We start from the raw sequence: 15335 nt of genomic DNA, 5'->3' as shown, positions 1-15335 counted from the left end.
AACGAGGGACACCGTTGTCACCGGGACAGGAAACGAGGGACACCGTTGTCACCGGGACAGGAAACGAGGGACACCGTTGTCACCGGGACAGGAAGTGAGGGACACCGTTGTCACCGGGACAGGAAGTGAGGGACACCGTTGTCACCGGGACAGGAAGTGAGGGACACCGTTGTCACCAATACAGGAAGTGAGGGACACCGTTGTCACCAATACAGGAAGTGAGGGACACCGTTGTCACCAATACAGGAAGTGAGGGACACCGTTGTCACCAATACAGGAAGTGAGGGACACCGTTGTCACCAATACAGGAAGCGAGAAGTATCATTGTCATCAGTACAGGAAATGAGGGCGGAAGTGAGGGATACCCGGGTGACCAGTACAGGAAGTTTACCTCCTCAGAGGGGCCCGGACCCCGGCTGGAGGGCGATACACTGCCCTGTGACCTCATACCGGCCTATATTGGTGTCACCGCTACAGGAAGTGAGAGGTCTTGTTGTCACCGCTACAGGAAGTCAGGGGTCTTGTTTGCCATCACTTCCTGTTCTGATATCCACAATAATGGAAATATGGAACAGCAAGCCTGCAGGAAGTAGAACTCCTGGACAATGAGGACAAAGGTGGCTCAGAACTGTGATCCCAATGTATACCATCCCCTGCCCCATTGTACGGAGGGGGGATGGGGGGAACACACAGGGCAGGATTGGGGCCCCTTAGAGGACCCCCAGGGGGGGCAGAGCCGGGCACAATGCAGACACAAGGCCTCCTCAGAGGGGCCCGGGCCCCGGCTGGAGGGGAATACACTGCCCCGTGACGTCACAGCGGCCTATATACACTCACACTTACCTCACACGTTATCACCTCGCTCCCTCTCAGTCTCCGGGTTCCCCCAGCTCTTTGCACCGCTTCCGCTTCCGGTCCCCCCAGGGAAGCGCGTGAACCGGCCTGCGCGCGACACCCCCCTCCCCTCCGCTTCCTGCCGCGTGTATGCGCAAGCTCAGGCTCCCGCCGCCGCCGCCATCTTGTCTAAGGGCATCAATGAGGGGGTTCCCCAGCCAAACAGCAGAGCCGAAAGACCCGACAAGGATGCAGCGGCGTCAGGAAAAGATAGATTTGTTTAGGCCAACTTATCGCCGCGCTTCGGTAAACGATAGATCGGTATAGACAGAACGGTTGCCCACATCCAAAATGTCCGTCCGCTTCCCCCAGACGCTGACGTCACCGGAGCGACGTCCGATGTCTGAGGAATCCGCAGCCCCGAGTCTGGCCACGCCCCCTGCCTGCTGGACGAGGGCGGGTATTTTTTTTTTCGGGGCCGCCATTTTTTTGCAGCAAATTATCTTTATTGACAAATTGTTTATTGTACAGTGCTGCAAACTCCCGGGATGTGAGGAGAGATGAATGGCTGCGGAGCTGTGAGGCGATAGTGCGGCCTGGTCCGTCCTCACAGTGTACACAAAGCATCATTACCCCAAGAGAACCTGTCACCATTCATATCCATATCTTGTAATAAAATGGTTCACACAACCCACTGAGGAGACACGAAGAGAACCTGTCACCATTCATATCCATATACTGTAATAAAATGGTTCACACAACCTACTGAGGAGACACGAAGAGAACCAGTCACCATTCATATCCATATCTTGTAATAAAATGGTTCACACAACCTACTGAGGAGACATGAAGAGAACCTGTCACCATTCATATCCATATCTTGTAATAAAATGGTTCACAGGGCCCACAAAAAGCTTTATCAGCTGCTGAGGAGACCAAAGAGAACCTGTCACCATTCATCTCATACTGTAATAAAATGGTTCACACAACCTACTGAGGAGACCAAAGAGAACCAGTCACCATTCATATCCATATACTGTAATAAAATGGTTCACACAACCTACTGAGGAGACCAAAGAGAACCTGTCACCATTTATATCCATATCTTGTAATAAAATGGTTCACACAACATGCTGAGGAGAACAAAGAGAACCTGTCACCATTCATATCCATATATTGTAATAAAATGGTTCACATAACCTACTGAGGAGAACAAAGAGAACCTGTCACCATTCATATCCACATATTGTAATAAAATGGTTCCCAGGGCCAACAAAAAGCTGCTGATGAGACTGAAGAAAACCTGTCACCATTAATATCATATTGTAATAAAATGGTTCACACAGACTACACAACCTGCTGAGGAGACAGAAAGAGTACCTGTCACCATTCATATCCATAATTGTAATAAAATGGTTCCCAGGGCCCACAAAAAGCTTTATCAGCTGTTGATGAGACTGAAGAGAACCTGTCACCATTAATATCATATTGTAATAAAATGGTTCACACAGACCACACAACCTGCTGAGGAGACAGAAAGAGTACCTGTCACCCTGTCATATCCATATATTGTAATAATATGGTTCACACAGACCACACAACAGACTGAGAAGACCAACGAGTACCTGTCACCAATCATGACCATGTACTGTAATAAAATGTTTCACAGGGCCCACAAAAAGCTTTATCAGCTGCTGCGGAGATATAAAGGGAACCTGTCACCAATCATATCATATTGTAATAAAATGGTTAACACAGTGCACGCAAAGCATCATTACCCCCAAGAGAACCTGTCACCAATCACATTCATAGCATATTGTAATAAAATGATTCACAGAACCTGTTGGGGAGATATAAAGAGTACCTGTCACCAATCAGACAATGCTGTGAAAAAGTAATTGCCCCCTAAACCTAATGACTGGTTGTGCCACCCTTGGCGGCAACAACTGCAATCAAGCGCTTGCGATAACTGACAATGAGTCTTTAACATCGCTGTGGAGCAATTTTGCCCCACTCTTCTTTGCAGAATTGTTTTAATTCAGCCACATTGGAGGGTTTTCCAGCATGAACGGCCTGTGTAAGGTCATGATACAGCACCTCAATTGGATTTAAGTCCGGGATTTGACTAGGCCACTTCAAAAACCTAAATTTTGCTTTGTTTGAACTACCTGCTGCACAAGGTGGACTTGCTGTTGTGTTTCGGAACATTGTCCTGCTGCAAAACCCAAGTGCACTTGAGCTTGAGGTCAGGAACTGATGGCCGGACATTCTCCTTTAGGATTTTCTAGTAGAGCTCAGAATTCATGGTTCCATCAATTATGGTAAATCGTCCAGGTCCTGGAGCTGCAAAGCAGCCCCAGACCATCACACTACCACCACGTCTGACTGTTAGTATGATATTCTTTTTATGAAATGCTGTATTAGTTTTATGCCAGATGGAACGGGACGCACACCTTCCAAAAAGTTAAATTTTTGTCTCATCAGTCCAGAGAATAATTGCCTAAAAGTCTTGGGGATAATCAAGATGTTTTTTGGTAAACGTGAGATGAGCCTTTGTAATCTTCAACAGTGGCCTTGGCCTTGGAACGCTCCCATGGATGCCATTTTTGCAAAGTCTCTTTCTTATTGGTAAAACATGAACACTCATCTTACCTGAGGCAAGTGAGGCCTGCAGTTCTTTAGATGTTGTTCTGGGTTCTTTTTTGACCTCCTGGATGAGTCGTCGTCATGCTCATGGAGTAATTTTGTAGGCCGGCCACTCCTGGGAAGGTTAACCATTGTTCCAAGTTATCACCATCTGTGGATAATTGCCCTCCACGTGGTTCACTGGAGTTCCAAAGCCTTAGAAATGGCTTTGAAACCCTTCCTAGACTGATACATGTACATCACTTTGTTTCTAATCTGTTCTTCAATTTTTTTAGATTGTGGCATGATGTGTGGCTTTTTGTGATCTGTTAGCGTGCTTCACTTTGTCAGACAGCTTCTATTTATGCGATTTCTTTATTCAACGAGTCTGGCAGTAATCAGGCCAAGGTGTGGAAAGTGAAATTTACCTCAGCTTTACAAAAAATTGTGGCTAATCACAGTTCATTCACGATTCAGCATGGGAGGGGGCAATTAGTTTTTCACACAGGGCCAGGCAGGTTTGAACAGCTTTTTTCCCTTAATAAATGAAATTATTTAAAAACTGCATCTTGGAGACCGAAGAGTACCTGTCACCTATCATATCCATATCATATTGTAATACAATGGTTCCCAGGGCCGACAAAAAGCTTTATCAGCTGCTTTGGAGACTAAAGAAAATCTGTCACCAATAATATTCCTATGAAATGGCAATAAATAAATGGTACACACAGAGTTTCATGAGTGGGTGGAGAGGCTAAATACAAGCCGTCACCAATGATATTCATATAAAATAGCAATAAATAAACATTACACCCACCCTGTGAATACTATTACTATTCTGTATTAGCAGCTGGAGAGCCTAAAGAGAGCCTGTCACCAATGATATATGAAATCACAATAAAGAAATATGTCAAATAGTATTATATATTTATTTACACACTGTACATTCACATTAGTCCCTGCCCCCAAGGAGCTTACAATCTAAGGTCCATACCTCACATGCATACACACAATACTCCATACCCCTGGCCTGCCGTAGCCTGGTGCCATCTTGTTGCCTCCCATCTTCCATTACCCTTGGCCTGAGGTAGTCTAGAGTTTCCCTTTTTGCCTCTCAGCTTCCATAACCCCTGGCCTGAGGTAGTCCAGCGTCATCTTGTTGTCTCCCAACAGCTATTATGAGGTAGTCCAGCATTGCACTACTCTGGTACCATTTTGTTCCTTACATCTTCCCATCTTCCTTTGCCCCTGGCCTGAGGTAGTCCGGTGTTGCCCTATACAGGTGCCATCTTGTTGCTTCCCAACTGCGTTCTGGCACAAAGTCATTTGGAGTGATGAGACCAAAATTGAGCTTTTTGGCCACAACCATAAACAGTACATTTGGAGAGGAGGCAACAAGGCCTATGATGAAAGGTCCACTATCCCTACTGTGAAACACGGAGGTCTTGATGGCAAGATGCATGCCGTATGTTATCAAAAAATACTGGAGGAACATTTGCATTCATCAGCCAGGAAGCTGCGCATGGGACGTACTTGGACATTCCAACATGACAATGATCCAAAACACAAGGCCAAGTCCACCTGTTATTGGCTACAGCAGAATAAAGTGAAGGTTCTGGAGTGGCCATCTCAGTCTCCTGACCTCAATATCATTGAGCCAGTCTGGGGAGATCTCAAACTTGCAGTTCATGCAAGACAGCCCAAAAATGTACAGGAACTGGAGGCTTTTTGCCAAGAGGAACCATCTGAGAAGATAAAGAGCCTCATCCACAAATACCACAAAAGACTTCAAGCTGTCATTGATGGTAAGGGGGCAATACACGGTATTAAGAACTAGGGTATGTAAACTTTTGATCAGGGTCATTTGGGTAGTTTCTGTTTTCATTATGATATAAAAAGAGTAAACATAGTTTACACAGCTTCAGCCAAACACTAACCATGAGTGAAAGAAAAGTTTTTGTGTTATCATTCATATTCTCTGAAAAAAGGCCAAGAAATCACAAAATCTGCCAGGGTATGTAAACTTATGAGCACAGCTGTATATATCAGTCATATTGATAACAATAAAAAGTTTTTTATTCATTGGTATATATAACATTCATAAAAGCAGATAGAAGCAGGGGCAACTGGAGGCCCAAGTGCATGTAAACAAACATGCAATTTTACCAATTTTTGCTCTTATTATCTAAGATTCCTTTTATTCTTTAAGCCCCCCCCCCCCCCTTAAGGTGGCCTCTCTGGGTCAGCGTCCTTGTGGTAAAGCGGTCCTAATACCTTGTCTATCCTCCCTCCAGCATTCTCAGCACTCTTACCTGAAGTGAACCTGTTACAATTAGGCACATGGTGGCACTTTGTTCTTGTTGGACTCAATGCGAAGAAAGACTAATTGACCATGGGGGTGGGTTTGGGCACCTGTTAAGGTAGTGCTAGTGGGTCAGTTGGAAACTTGTTCTTCCATTGTACTGTATTTTAAGCCCCGCGTGGCCTAAATGTTAGATGGCGCTATTTTTTGTGTTGCCACCAGTGTTTTATATTTTATATTTAATGAAATATATTGAATAAAAAGAATTTACAAAAAAAAAAAATTGTTCCCGTGAGGATGTTCCAGGGTATAAGAATTCCTGAAGACACAGGAAGCAGGGAGGCTTCGTATTAGATAACATGGAAAACAAGGTGAACCATCAGAGCCCCCAGAGAGCCTCCCCCTTACATCAGGGTCCCTAGGGAGCCCCCCCCCCCCTTGCATCAGGGTCCCCAGAGAGCCTCCTCCTTACATCAGAATCCCCAGAAAGCCCCTCCTTGCATCAGGGTCCTCAGAGAGCCCCCCACTTACATCAGGGTTTCCAGAGAGCCCCCCTTACATTAGGGTCCCTAGAGAGCCTCCCCCTTAAAATCAGGGTCCCCAGAGAGCCTCCCCCTTGCATCAGGGTCCCCAGAGAACCTCCCCTCCCCTTGGGGACCCCTGCAGAGACTCGGGGCTATGGGCCCCAGATTTGGGGCTATAGCCCCAAAAGCCACCCCCTAGCAATGCCACTGCTCTGGAGGCCACCCCTAGGGGCACCTTCCGGCTGCTGGACAGACAAAGGAAGACCATTCCTACCAGAAAGGCCTTAGAACTTAGGCAAAGTCCTGCCTTCACCTGGGGGGCAAATATCAAGTAAATTAGAGATGCCATGAGATGCAAGACCAGCTGTTTCTCATTTCTCAAAGCCCATGCACCACCTTTCGGGCTCATTTACACAAGCAGTTGCCCTCTAAAGGTAGATTTGTGGTGAATTGCTCTTTGGTGGGCATTTGATGTCTCCTCACCGCCTGTTCCAGCAGTCAAAGGAGAATGAGAATGGTGCAACAGTGGGTATCATTTTTTTTATTTTTACCACTCCCCAACCACAAGGGTAAATGTGGTCTTGCACCTACTATAATCCTGGCCTGTGAAAGGTTTTTATCTGTAGATGAGACAGATTTTCAGCAATATAGGGGGGCTCGAGTTTCCGTAAATATTAATTGTACATACAAGGATCTTAATACCATCATTCACTGTAGAGATTCTCTTTGTGAACCAGAATAACTTGTACCCCAAAACAAGGATTTTACAGTACGAATGATTACCCCCAATACACAAAATAAACACAATATACAGAAAACCTGAACTGTTTAATAATAATCAAATATCAAAAAAATTTTCCCAACAAAAATTCAGAAAAAAATAAATAAACCTACAAATAATAAAGTCCCACTTCCCCCTCTTTTTTCCTTTTGTTCATATTGACAGGGATGGGGGCATATGACATTGCCTCATATAAAGTCCCAAAACTTTTCTTTTCTATACAATGAATCAGGGATGGAAGTACGTGGTTGTGCTTAGCTAAGTTTAGCTCTCAGTAGTAAATTTTCTGTTCATTAGTTGGCCCCATGTGACTTCCCTGTTTCTATAAATAGGGGTTAATATGTCCAACGGGATGTATGCCCCTCATTCTCGTTATGTAATGGATATCTATCAACTATCTAGGCCAGTGATGGGGAACCTTGGCACCCCAGATGTTTTGGAACTACATTTCCCATAATGCTCATGCACTCTGCAGTGTGGGTGAGCATCATGGGAAATGTAGTTCCAAAACATCTGGGGTGCCAAGGTTCCCCATCACTGATCTAGGCTATGTGTTGATGGGTTAGGTGTCATTGTTGGGCCCCCTGGTTTTTATCTGATCCGGGGACGCTGCGATGCGCACTGCCGGTTCCCCCTCTTCCTTCATCTATCCATGACGTCAGGAGGGGGCAGGTGCACATGCACAGTGCATCGACATCAAGGCGCCGTTACGCCGGCGTTTTAACATCCGCGAGCATTACAGGAGCTGGTTTTGGTGCCAATAAGCCTCTCGGGTGATGGCTCCTCCGTCTCCCTTTTCGCACGCCCGTGGGACGTTGGTGGGTCGTCTGCGGCAGTGCCTATTTAGGCACTGGCCTTAGGTGGTTCAGTCACTTTGCTCACTTGATCTTTCATATGGGACACCATACACTACCCTGGATCTCGGTCTTCGCATCACTCTAGAATCAGGTATCTGTCAGGGCTGGGCTCAGCCCTTCCTTCTCTGAGCTGGCCGCTCAGCTGTCGGCTAATTGCCAGCTCCTATCTCTCCACAGTTACTCAGCTGTTGATGATATCCTGCTCCTCAGTCCTGCCTACTTAAGCCGTCCAGTCCAGAGGATCTCTGCCTTCACCTTGGTCAACATCACAGAGACTTTCTCCTGCATTCCTGTTAAAAGACTTGCTTGGCTGACATCCCTTCTGGCTCCAGATCCTGCTTGCTGTTTTACTAGGCTCATCTCCGGCTCCCTGACGTTTGGCTTGGCTGACTATCCATTCCGGTTATTGAACTTTGGCTATGTTTTGACTATGTTTGTTGTATTTACTTTTATTATTAAACAAGTGTGATTTAACTGTAATTCTGTCTCAGTCTTATTTCATGGTTTCTGACAGTATCACTTTGAACCACTGTTGTTACTCTAGTTCTGTCTTTCCTTTCATTTCCTCCCTGGTTCATTTAGGTTCCCTTTTGATGGTTTTACTCCTTTTTTCTCTCTTTTTTCTTTTATACTTCAGTTCCTCCACATTCCAATTCCCTGGAGTTGGGCTTTTCCCTGGACATCAGTTTTACACTTCTCTTTAATTAATCCAATTTATACTGGGTTATGCTATACACCAGCCTTTCTCAGCCTTTTCAACACAGAGGAACCCCTGAAATAACTTTCCGGTCTCAGGGAACCCATGTTAAAAATTACTATATCTACAACTCTTGATACATTAGTGTGATGGTCATTGGGAAGAAGTACGCCCTTACAGATAGCTTAAAACAGGGGTCTCAAACTGGCGGCCCTCCAGCTGTTGCGAAACTAAAGTCCCATCATGCCTCTGCCTGTGGGAGTCATGCTTGTAACGGTCAGCCTTGCAATGCCTCATGGGACTTGTAGTTTCGCAACAGCCGGAGGGCCGCCAGGTTGGTACCCCTGGCTTAAAAGATCAATGGTGTCAGTGCAAACTTATCTGAGAGGCAGAAGTTGCTCATTGCTCAAGGGGAACCCCTAGCAACCTCTGGAGGAACCCTAGGGTTCTATGGAACCCTGTTTGAGAAACCCTGCTATCCACTATGGATTACAATATATCCCTACATTCTCCACAGAAGCCCTTCACAGCTGGTATTAATCACCATTCGAGCACACATGAGGAATATTTTATGGATACACATCTACCTTGGCCATTGTTTGTGTTGGCTCTTTGTCGCGGAACACACTACCTCAGTTCCCAGAAATGATACCTCCAGGGGGCATAGCACCATACCACCAAACCGATATATATTTTGTAAGTAATATAAAGGGGCCCCTTTTTATCATTTTTGTTTAAATATTTTATATCCTTTACAAATGTTAGATCATGTAGAATTCTATATAATTTATTGCAGATACTTACCACGTGCTCACTCCTGAAGAGTGGCTATAATGCCACGAAACGCGCCGAGCTATCAGATGCCGTGTTTAATATTTATCGTGCTTTTTACAGGTTTTTTATGGAACCTTTCTAAATGTATCATGTGTTCCAGGATTTTTTTATGAATTCTTTATAATCATGCAATTTATACTTTTATGATCTTTATCCAACAATGACAGGGATTAGAGAGAATACAGGTCACCTAGGTATTATTTTTCAATATGTGTATGAATTTTATTTTATTTAATACTATTACAAAAAATAGAAAAATAGGGAGTTCGGTCCCCAACCGATCCCCCAAAGCAAAAGAGGAATGGACTATCACGGTACAGGTTTAATTAATATGAATTCAGGTTGTATAGTAAAAAGATATAATTTTATTAATACAGAATTAATACAAACTAAAAAAAAAAAACACATGATCAAATACATATTAAAATGCATGGTAGCAATCCATGTATGTCACCGACATAATGATCCCCAAAGAGGGAAGATCACATTGGGATAATTGTGCACGGAAAACATATCTCAACTAGTTTTGTGGCCTGAATACCGCTTCGTCAGGAGAGTATCTGCAATTTGATTAACAGGTAATCAATACCAAAAACATTTTACATAGTAGACAAAATGTATTAGTAAGGGGTGGTTGGGATTTATAGAGATGGGAGAAGAAAAGGGGGGGGGGGGGGGGGGGGAGTGTGAGGATGCAAAAGGAAAGGATTAGGTTGGGAGGCCCGGCAACCCTCAGATCTATCTAGAAGAAAGATTAGCTGGATTTCTTCTTTGAATTTAGTTGGGGGGGGGGGGGGGGGGGGGATCCTCCGCCTCTTACGACGTCGCTTTCCTCTTCTTTGGGGAATAAATAAGACATTTTTGGTCAATTTGATAGGGTCATGGGATATACACCTTTTTATATGTATGTAGTGCTGGGTATGTGATTTCAAGTTTTTTTTCTTTTATTGCTTGCCTACCTTATGAATGTTGTCGTCGTTTTTATTGTATTGTAGTTGTAAATCTCTTTTTCTAAAAATGAATAAAAAGAATTTATACACAACAAGGGAAAAAGAAATGGAAAAATACAAAAAAATTAAAAGCCAACAATTTACCAATTTAACAAATTAAAATAACAAACCATACACAAAAATGGAAGAATGTAATGAATTCCTTATAGCTTGGGCATGGAAAAAAAAACGATTTAAATAATTTTCCGAAGTTGAAAATTAAATTGACTCTAAATACACGTGACAAATTCCTCAAGATTGGAGACCCGACTCCCTCTACGGAGAGCTTGATGGCTTTATGAAACTCCCATTGTGGTGACGGGGAATCCTCTGCTTCTCCTTACCCACCCCTTTCCTCCATACCCACCCACTAATCTTTTCTCTTTCCCTCCTATTTCACCTCCACACGCCTGGACCATAAGTTCTAATAATACCACCTATTCTTAGATATTTCTTACTTTGGGTGTGAAAATAAAAAGTCATCGAAATTGGATCGGCACCAATACCTAGGGCCTTCTTTCTTCCTTTTCTTTCCTCCCCCTCCTTCCCCTCCACTGCCCATCTCCCTAGGGTTGCCACTTTTTCTTCAAGCCAACTCCGAACACTTTAGCGGCACAGGGGACATTTTTCTTCATAGTATACACTAGATCAGGGATATGCAATTAGCTGTTGCAAAACTACAAGTCCCATCATGCCTCTGCCTCTGGGTGTCATGCTTGTGGCTGTCAGAGTCTTGCTATGCCTCATGGGACTTGTAGTGCTACAACAGCTGGAGGTCCGCTAATAGCATATCCCTGGTCTATAGGATTATAAAAGACCCGGCACATCTTTGGGTGCCCCAAGGAGAGTGGTAATGCAGAATGCTGCAGCAGACAGTGGATGTGGCTAAACCGCTCTTGCTGACATCATCATCACCCCCCCCCCCCCCCAATGCCCCATTGATGCCAAACCTGCCCCCAGACAACGACCTGCAGCTCCCGAATAGCAACAGATTTTTGTGTGACTATATCAGCTACTTGGGGAGCCCGGGCCCAGTCTGAATAATGTGTCTGGGTTTCAGGCAGACTAAAACCCAGACACATAATTCCAAACCCGGTCTGCCTGGGTGAATCCCGGACAGGTGGAAACCCTACCTACCTGTTGGATTGGCTCTGCAGACTCCTCCCCTCCCCCGATACCTGCAGGTTTCCTGCCAATCCCCTGGACAGGTTTGTTGGTGGCGGAGGGTCCTCTGGGCTTGTACGGCCCTCTGTGGAGACCCCAATTACACAGCGAGACCCTTTATCTCCATAGCAACAGTGAGACCCCCCATAACCCAGAAATTGTGGGGAGCCCCCCCTCTAAGAATATGTGCCCCTCCCCCTCTTTGGGAAGGTTTGTGGTCTTAGGAAGGTCCAGTATTCATTGATCAGAGCCATAGACATTCCCTGTCTGCTCACATTCACAGCACATTTTACAGCTCTTCATACTCCGGAGTAAAGGAGACAAAGAACTTTCCTCCAACATTTCCATCCAAAGAAAACACTTTACACCTGTCTGCCCACCTCTAAAAATATCTTTTTGTATGGTGGTCACCGATAAAGATTGAAAATATGGCGGAACACGGCAGGCCGCGGTGACAACTTTCCACCATATCAGTCTCCGGTCACATCTGCGCGTTCCGGTAATGCGCACAGAAATGCACGTTTCCACGCAATCCCGGAACACGCAACAAATATCTGCCTCATGCTTGTAATGCCATTTATTGTAAATGTCCCCCCAAAACGTGAGACCCCAATACAAGAAATGTGGCAAAATGCGTGGGAAATAAAACAAAGCGGAACGCGTCAGTAGCTACTTTGTCGGGCTTGTGGGACATAGGGCAACGCACTGAAATCAATGGGGGGCGCTATGCTTGTTGGGGGTTTGTCATCCAGGTGTATGTCAGAGGTGTGACTGGGACCTTCATCATTTCTCAAACTATGGAATGCTGGGAAATCTCCACCAGTGACTGAGCGCTCACCCCTCCCCCACCCCCATGCAGTGGTGCATTTAGGTTTTGTGCTGCCCTAGGCCTAACTAAACTCTTGCACCCCCTAATTAAAATATGGGCCATCCCTTCCTGTCAAGGCCACACCCCTTCCTGTTTAAGACCTGCCCTATCCATAAACCACACCCCTTCCTATTTAGGCTCCACCTTTTCCTTTTAGAGCCCCACCTCTTCTGCTCTGTACATTAAAAGTGGGTACCAAGTGGCCTCGTCAATGGCCATCAATGCAGCCTATTAGTGCCCATCAGTGCTGCCTATCAGTGCCCATCAGAGCAGCCTCATCAGGGGCAACCAGTGCAGCCTATTAGTGCCCATCAGTGTGGCTTTATCAGGGGCAACAAGTGCAGCCTAACAGTGCTGCTCATCAGTGCAGCCCATATCAGTGCCCATCATATCAGTGCCCATCATATCAGTGCTGCCTATATCAGTGCCCATCATATCAGTGCAGCCCATATCAGTGCCCATCAAATCAGTGCAGCCTATCAGTAGCCATCAGTATAATAACTTCAATACTGAACACTTGACACACGCACATTAGTAATGGTAACCTTCTGTCCTGGCCGCTGGCTGGGGATTCCCCTCATGGTCCTCTCTCTCTCCTCCTATCGCCCCGGGCTGGGGAGAAGATTCAGTGAAGTAAGCCATGCGGAGGAGAGTGGGCGGAGCATTGAGCTCCGCCAGTCAGCCGGCCTGGCCAATCACGGCTGCTAATGGGGGTGCAAGTTGTCATCGCTGCCGCTCCACCCCCTTCCCGCCGGCCAAGCACGCTCCATATACTGAGCACAAGTGCCGCGCTACAGCAAGGCAGCCGCTGGAACTGGGACTTTGGAAAACGGGATGGGGGGGAGACTTTTTTGCATGCGAAAGGGGCGGCTTTTTTGCCGCCCCCCGCAAAGTGTCGGCCTAGGCCAAGAAACAGCACTGGCCCCATGTGTAATATACTGCACCCTCTTTTATACCGAATCCCCACCATCCCCCACATACCAGATAAAAGATAAAATAGAAATAAAGACAAACATTTCTTTTCATTTACAATAGAGTAAGGGGGACTATAACCCCTGTCAGGTTTTATTTGCCATCTGTGTCCCCATTGGGGGGAATTCCCTTCACTTCCTTTCTCATAGACAAAACAGGAAGTGAGAGAAATCCTCCCAAAGTGACATCATCCCTGGGTGTCACCAGAACTAGTGTCCCCATTGGAGGATTTCCCCTCTAATTCCTGTTCTGGTGACAACCTAAAATCTGGGATTTTCTTTCACTTTTGTTGGTAAATAGAGAGAATGAAGCTACCTAAAGAGGGTGCAGACAGCAATAAATACCTGACAGGGGTTCTAATCCCTCTCCACTCCATCCAACGCTAACAATAAAAACATTTTCCTTTATTTATAATGTAACATATGGGGGAGAAATAAAAAAAAATGATTTGGCAGTGAAAGTGGCAGTTAAAATGTGTGTGTGTAGGGGGAGGGGAGGGGGAGGGGTTACTTGGTTTGACAGTTAAAGGGTTGAAACAAATGAACAATATAGTTTGGTAGTGAAAGGGATAAAAACTGTAAGAAAAAAAATAGATTTGGCAGTTGAAAAGAATGAATCTCCCCAACGGGGGCGCAGACAGCAATAAAAACCTGACAGGGGTTCTAATCCCTCTCCACTCCATCCAACACTAACCATAAACAGATTCTCCTTTTTTATACTTGAACATATGGGCAAGAAATGTGAAAAACACATTGGATTGGCACTGAAAGGGTTAAAAAAAAAAAAACTTTAAAAAATCTTTGTTTTGAAAAAAAAAAAGGTTCATAGAAAGGGGTTAAAAATGGAAAAAAAATGATTTGGCAGTGAAAGGGTTAAAGACAAAAAAAGGGGGGAGGGGAATTGGGTTCATAAATGAAAGGGAAAACATTTGATTTGGCAGTGAAAGGGTTAAAAATGTAGAAATAATTGGTGTGTAATAATGATAAAATAAAAGAAAAGATTTGATGGAGGATTTCTAAGGCTCCATTCACAATGTTATCATAAGAATAGAGATTTTATTTCAGCCATGGGACTGTAAGGGTTAAATCTCATTCACAATAACATGTTCTTCTAGGAGCCGTATATCCCTATTAGATCCGTATACTGATCCTACAGGCTGAATTCACAAACCTCACAAATAAGGACGTGGCCCCTTTAAGAAAAATCGTCAGTTATTTTTCAAAAAAAAAAAAAAAAGGTCACCTGACTGCACTCTGCGATCTGATTGGTCCCTTGATTCTCTGACTATGATGTCATAGGCTGAGTCTCTATATAGAAAGAAGTAGGTCAGTGAGCTCTCAGAAGCTCAGATATCACTGACCAGTGAACACGCTTCTTATCTCTCCTGAGATATTTCTTGCGATTTTATTGTATTTGATTTAATTCAATTCAATTTCATTGCGATTTCTATTGTCATACATTTAAAGCGAGTTTCTTTATTCCTAATAATGAACCGATTTAAATGTAATCGGCTTCTTTCTCTGAAAAACACCAAAGAGAAAGCCAGCAAAGGAGGGGCAATGGTAGGAGGTATCAGTGACCAGCCTGCAGATACCCCAACCAAAAAGCCCCCCAAAATGAAGAGGATTGTGCGCGGCTGTTTCAGAGCCGTTGTTGGATGTTTCGGTTTCGGCTGTAAAGTCAAAAGAGATCAACGATATACAGACACCGAAATTGGTAAGTGTTATGGATAGTGATAGATACAAAAAGTACTCTGGATAAGTCACCTACACTCATCGATCAAATTATTGATTATTTGTTTTCATAGAATTATAGAACAGAAGGGATATTAAAGTGATTGATAAGCCACAATCTGATCTTTATATCATTTCCTCTGTCAGATAAAAAT

General features: G+C 44.6%; 1 protein-coding gene across 12 annotated transcripts in view; it reads right to left on the bottom strand.

Annotated features, from left to right (window-relative positions):
• ZNF384 (zinc finger protein 384) overlaps positions 1 to 15335 on the bottom strand; it is a 149556-nt gene that overhangs the window by 86507 nt on the left and 47714 nt on the right. For 9 of the 12 annotated variants that reach the window (XM_073595389.1, XM_073595391.1, XM_073595392.1 and 6 more), the window contains exon 5: positions 10414 to 10465. The gene's annotated coding sequence lies outside the window, so the exon portion shown is untranslated. Of the gene's footprint in view, positions 1 to 843; positions 980 to 10413; positions 10466 to 15335 lie in introns of those variants that run through there. The other 3 variants (XM_073595390.1, XM_073595393.1, XM_073595397.1) reach the window with 1 other exon arrangement.

Source organism: Aquarana catesbeiana, linkage group LG08 (genome assembly GCF_042186555.1).
Source record: "Aquarana catesbeiana isolate 2022-GZ linkage group LG08, ASM4218655v1, whole genome shotgun sequence".
NCBI lineage: Eukaryota > Metazoa > Chordata > Amphibia > Anura > Ranidae > Aquarana > Aquarana catesbeiana.
The sequence above is the reverse complement of the archived record's forward strand: the minus strand, read 5'-3'. Positions and strand labels throughout refer to the sequence as shown.